A 6732-nucleotide genomic window follows, 5' to 3' on the forward strand; every position below is an offset into this window, starting at 1 on the left:
ACTCCAAATTCCACATCTCTAGCATATCCACATAGGAGCATTCAGCGTGTTTAGCCAGTGTTCATCAGATGCGGCTGTAATCACCCTCCAGGGGGGGTTACAGGTATCACAGGGTCCAGCGACGGTTGTTTGACATTTCAGGGTCTCATCGAGCATTAGTGTTTGATGAGATGAAGTTGGGGGGGCCAGAACCTTTCACATTTACAAAGGACAGTGAGCCCAGCCCAGACTGATCAATTTTGAGCTCTCCTGAAGCTCCTTGTGACGCCGTTATTGGTTGGTAGAGCTGTGAAGGCTGCGGCTGGTTAATTATAACTATTTAATAAAGGGTTGCCCACTTAATTAATAAGGACTGAATTGTTATCAGACTGGAGGCCGCTGCTGTGGGTGATAGATGTCAGAGTAGCACCTGCACGTACAGCAGGACCCGACCAGGTTCCCCAGCAGAACATCCTCCCTCCCTCCTATAGAACAGTCTGCTGCCATCTGTTCCCCCAGGTTGATGCTGGAGATGCACCTGCCACCCAAACCATGTGATCGGACCACAGGTACCGTCCTCCCCGTCGCGCTGTGACTCTGAGGTTGGGGAGCGGCGGGGGGGGGGGGGGGGGGGGGGGGGGGGGGGGGGGGGGTCGACCTGAGGCCGCATTGACGCATCAGGACCCAGAATCTGCTTCCTCTCCTCACGCCTTCCTCAGCAGAGCGATGAGGTCATAAGGTCACACGCGACTCAAGTTGCAGTTTTGTGTCAGTTATTTTCACCAGGCTCTGGTTATTCAACCGTCACAGATCCGTGTGACACACCTGTGTCGTCCTCCGTGCTTCTGCTACGAGGCTGCCTGCATGAACTAATAAAGTGGAAAATGACAACGCTGGTCACAGTTTCATTAACTAACTTCATGTTTCATCCAGTAGACATCTGATGTAATCTTCATTATCAGCCGGCCACAGGCACACACGACTATATATGGAGACTTATATAAATAGTATGTACTTATTTATATGTAGCGAAAGTGCCGTTAGATCTAGTGCGTTCAGGATCCACCTGAACCATCGTCTAGGAGACAGATCGGTGTCGTTCTGAGGGGTGAAGCCCAGCGCCACGATTTCACTGCCCCCTCGGGATTAAGTGCCAGACGCTGGTGGAGGATTCAACCAGCCTGCCAAAGATCCTGGTGCACAGCTGTGCAGCTGGTGTGCAAGACGGATGCGAGATCCACATGAAAGCACTGGGTAACCTGCATCAAGGCAGCTCATTCTGAATGCAGAGCCATCTGTGGCGCCCTGGACAGATCTGTGAGACCTTTAGGCTCCGTTCCTGAAGGACCACTCCTCGGGTGGAACAAACGTCACCCAGACGGGTCTGGTGGCCGAACCATCGTCATTCAAGGTCGGGAAGAGCGATGAAGAACCTCACCAGGTGAGTGAAATCCTGTGTTTTCTCTTTAAATCACTTCATGGCTGCGTAAAACAACCACAGGTCGCATTAAGTCCTTTATTGGTCTGAACTTGAGGTGTTTAACTTGCTTCATGCTAACTTCAGCTAACCCCAACTTTAAAGGAGCTCTAAATGTTATTGAGTTGCATTTAAACAGCTGGTTCTGTCCGAAACAACTGCTTCTCCTTGAGTTTGTCTTTTAATCGAGTCGCCGTGGCCACAGAGCGGTGTTGGCGGTTTTTGAGGAACCCGTCACAAACTCCTGGAAGACGGCAGCGGGCTAAGCTGGGAGAAGGTGACTTTGAATTTGGCAGCCCCAATCTGGATTCGGCCCCCTAGAGAGACGCGTGTTGGAGTCTGGCGGGGGTGCAGCGCCTGCATTCCCTCCCTTAACTTTTCAAACAGATGTGCAGCCATTTGTTGCCACCTGGCTCCAGGTGTCCTCTGACTTAACTGAACCCAGAACTAAGTGCTGACCCTGAATCACAGAGACTTCAAAGGATTTTCTCTGGTATTTAGGGATTTAAAGTTCTTGAAAATCCTTATTAGACCTGGGAGAAGGTGCTGGACGGTAGTCCCATTGCTGTCCTGGTCGTCTCCGATGCTCGTGTGTGAGGACAGGGCGCTCTGACCGTGTGCAATTACCAGAAACCAACTCTTGAACTCAAGAGCTCGATTCAACTCCACTCACCTGCGGTCTCAAGCTGTGGGTGGAAAAGGTTCTGGGACGTCCTGCAGCCTCCGTGACCCAAACCTGTGAGCAGCAAGGATCCGCATTACTTTTCCACCTTTTCTTCTTCGGCTGGGACATTTTCAGGACTAATCCAATCTTTAGACCGGTGCATGTGGACGGAGCCGGCTGTCAGACACCAACCACCACTCACAGCCCAGTTGGGCCCGTTGGGGTGCCGGAGCCAATCACCAGGGGATACTGGAGCGCCCCAGGAAACAAAGATCAAAAACACGTATAATAACGTATTTTTGACATGTCAGAATGGACCAACGCTGGATATGCAACCCCAGGCTGAGGTCCTCGTGGTCTGAAAGCTAAATCGTTAAATTGTCTGTCGTCTGTCTGCAGGAGGATGGGGGAAGAGGGGTGGGGGGAGGGGGCATACCGCATATATGTGTGTGAATATAGGGTAAATATACTGTATGCTTTGTCATGGAAGTTATATGCACCCCCAGCTAGCCCAGTTAACACTGTTTAATGACTTCTCAGCATGTCCATCAGGCATCTTGCTCCCTCATTAGGAGCCAGTGTCACTGGCTGGACCTTTGCTTAAAGGGACCCCCTGCTGTGGGCTGAAAGAGAGAGTACACCGCTCTCTACGGGGGCCGCCCTTGAGCAACTCCCTTTCTTTCTTTGTCTCCATACCAATCCATCACTGCTCTGCCTGTTTTATCCAGGACACGAGGAGGGCTTCTTAATTAGCGGCGTCATTAAAAGTAAAAAATCTTTCAAAGGCGCCGTGGAGGCAAGCGTTAATTCCACATTGAGACGCCATCAGCCCTCTGCCGGTGGGATAGATCGGACGGTCTGAATCTGCCGCTACGTGATGAAAATGGCTAAAAATAACTAATGTAGTGATTTATCCCTTTGAAAATCCATCAAGTCGTCTTTTATCCTCCTATTAATCCATTACACCGTGTCTGCAGGAACATACAATGAGATGATCACTTGCAACTGCGTGGACACGATAGCTAAAGCGAGAAAAACACACTGGCTCATTTTAATAAAGAACCACTTAATAATGGCCAGAAGTTCAGAGAGCTTCATTGATTGTCATCGATCTGTTTGGAGGAGGGCTGAAATGAATCTACAGGCACGGTGGAGATGTCAAAAGGTCACGAGCGGCTTGGATAAAACCTAAAAGCGGCACCACCGCTGACGCCGCACCTCCTGTAAAGTGTCAGACGTGTCATATTATGGATAGTCATGCGCTACGGGAAAACTGAGCCCGTCCCCAAAGCAGAGGTCGTGCTTTGCAGAGGCCTTCAAAACACCGGACTTTAGAGCAGCCGACGAGAGGAGAGGACAAATGTTCGTCCACGCTGGACAATCAGAAGAAGCCTCAATAATCCAGACCATAATCACCTATAAGACCCACCACCTGTGTGCTCCCCGGGGCGTCACCCCTGACCTTAAACTACTCACACTTATCTGTCCTCATCCTCCCACCTAAATCCCATCCGCTGTCACTGGTTACCGTGGCAACAGCAGCCATTTTTACCATTTTTTCCAAAAAAAAGAGAAAAAAGATAGGGTTTTAGCCGTAACCTTTGGTCCTCCAGACCAGGACGGGATGAGATTCAGACGCGCTCGGCCGTGACGGGTGTTTTCCCGTCTAGTTATTTGTTTCTAAATAGCAGATTTGGTTCTGGCTCAGTGAACCTCACACGATCTAATAGCTGCAATTATGTTTTTGGCTTCAGCCAAATTGTGACCTTTTCCGTTCGGCTGGTTCTCAAGTCTGCTCTCTGGCACGGCGGTGGAATATTTTGAAAATATCACTGCATCATCATCATCTCTGCCACAAAATGGCCCAGTTGACTGAAAACAGCCTAAAAAGCCCAGAAACAGTCCGACGGGACCGTCTGCCTGTTGTTTTTGACGGTAGGATCGGTGATGCGTGACTAAATTCTACATGCGAAAGACATACAATCACAGCCAAGATTAGCATTTAGCTCCTGGACAGTTTTAGACAGAGGTCATAATTATCCTTCCTTTGATGTATTCCAAAATAGCCGACCTACTGGCGACTCAGCCGGAGCACATTAATAACTGATGGGCTTCATACCCAGCAGGTAACGACTACGGTCGCATCAATGGTTCCCAGGCTTCCCAGTTTGTGCTGACTAAGCATCATTTTGTTGTTCAGGTGTGTGTCTGAGAGTAAGGCAACACTTTAGAACGAGTGTCAGTGGACGACGCGTTAGATCGCAGCCGTGATCAACAGTGGATTCGCTGATAACTCAGAAACTCTTTGTGAACTCTGAATCCAAAGTGATACAAATCTCCCCCCCCACTGCTTTTTGTCACCAGTTTGCCACCGCCGCCGCCGCCACCGCCGCCGCCGCCACCTCCTGACCTTGTCCACCACCTGCAGGTTAAGCTTTTCCATTAAGCCGGTGGAGCAGAAAGTGTCATTAAATTTTAGGGTGATGACTTAAGTCCAAGGTTAAGCTGTAAGTGGAGGCGGGCTGAGCGGGAAAGTTGAGGAATAATTTGACTGGGGTCAGAGGTCAGGGTCAGATTGTACAAGTGAATGGGAAATAATAGAAGTCAAAGGTGTGTGTGTGTAGATGTGTGTGTGCGCGCGCGTGTTTGCCTTCCACATGTGATCTGAAAAAGGTTTCACAAACACAAGAGTTCCCTTTTGTGATCTCAAACAGGCGCCTTTTTATTCCCTGTAAAAACGCTCTGCTGGGATCCACGTGACCGAGAAGAATCTCTGTCCATTTTCTAATCTCGTGTCAACAAAGTTCAGAAAACACACGCTTCCGCCTGCACAGATTCCACCAGCCGCCCCCTCTAATCTGCTCCGCTGGCAAAAGTGTTCAATAATGTCCATGAGTGCTGGATTATTCCATCACAGGATATTGCCAGGAAAGGCGGCGACGTGACTCACATTTGAGGAACCGCGTTTCAGGAGACCACCCACCACCCCTCCTTTTTATCACTGAGATTTTGAATATCCTGTGCAGAGCATGTGCACAGCCGCAGGATTGATGTCTGCTGCGTGTGTCCTCGCACTCAGCAGAGAGAGAGTGGAACCCACTGGGACCCACAAGTTCATCGGACAGTTTGAGGGATAATGGTTATAATGTGAGGAATATGAGAATGTGTGTGTGTGTGTGTGCACGCACACATGCACACTCGAGAAGATGCTCAAGAACTGTCATGTGACCCACCAATCAAAGTCTTGGCTGAACTGGACACATCATGGACAGTGCTGGGTGGAGTTCCAACTGAGGAGAACTTATTTGAACTTTGACCTCTGTGTCTCTGAGCAGTGAGCAGCAGCCTGGTCTGTGATCCAAACCCAGGACTGTGCTGACCTCTGGATCGCCTGCTTGGTTCGTTCTCTCATATCGTCTTCCAGGAAGCAGAGACGCTCTTTAAATGAATCCATGACGCATTTTCGGCATCTTTTATGCATGAGCAGCGGTCTCATCCCCGCTGTCGTGTGAGGATGAAACCAAGTTTCTCCATCCTTCCTGAACAAAAGCCAGGAGCTGCGGCTTTATGCGTCGCTCCGTCAGGTGAAAGTACCGCGCTGCCACTCATCTGAGGTGGGTATTTTCAGCTGTACTGCCCCCCCCCCCCCCTGCGTTCGCCGGGCTCACCTCTCCCCCCTCTCTGAGCCCTGCAGCAGGTCCACCTCATTCCTGTGTGGTCAAGCAGAAACTGGTGCTGACATGCTTCGCTGGGAAACGCCATAAACGGCACATGTGAAAACAAATTCCATTAGTAGATCAAAGGGAAAAGGCAAAGAGCAGTTTTGTCGCTCCTCAACGGCCGCGAGCTTCAGAAAGAGGCTCAATATTTCCCCCAGAAGGTGGAATTTGAGTCAAAGTAAATGGATTGTTGTGTGGAACCGGAGTGTGACTGTCGCACTCACTGGGTAAAATGGAGCCGGGCTTCTGTGATGACAGTCTGAGGAGTCCTGGGGTCCAATAAATCCCCTCTGGATCCTGTGTGGGAGAGAACAAATGGACCAACGTGCAGCCAACTCGTGAAACCACCCGCCGAGCCCGAGTTCATCTGCGAATTTGGCGCCAGGACACACAGGAAAGGCACGAGCAGACGCTCATGTCAGTAAACTGTCGTTTCCCCGTGAGAGCAGAGGCAGGCAAATGTCCACATGTCCTGGTTCTGAACTGGGTTCTGACCGTTTGTCTGCTCTCTGCAGCATCCTCGTTGTTTTGAGCTTTTGCTTCTCTCCCTTCTGCAGTGAAACTAAACTGTCTTCATTTACTGCGTCCTCAGCTGTAACTAACGTCTGTTAGCGTCTGTTTAGCCCGACGTTAGCACGGTTACGTATGATCTGGTCACTGAGGGACTGATCGTGCGTCAGAATGTAACCTCTGGCGCGATGTCGCAACAAAGGGAGCGGCTTCGTTACTCTTAATCGCTATATGTGATTAATCAGAAATTTAGCTAATTCCTCCTGCCGCCTTTTCTTAGCCTCAATTTGAACGCCGAGTACGCTTTAATGTACTTCTAAAATGTAAACATTTACAGTTTAAGATTGATCCTACTTCATTTTGGAGCGGCTCTCGTGTCTCAC

The sequence above is a fragment of the Takifugu rubripes genome, chromosome 17 (assembly GCF_901000725.2).
Source record: "Takifugu rubripes chromosome 17, fTakRub1.2, whole genome shotgun sequence".
Taxonomy (NCBI): domain Eukaryota; kingdom Metazoa; phylum Chordata; class Actinopteri; order Tetraodontiformes; family Tetraodontidae; genus Takifugu; species Takifugu rubripes.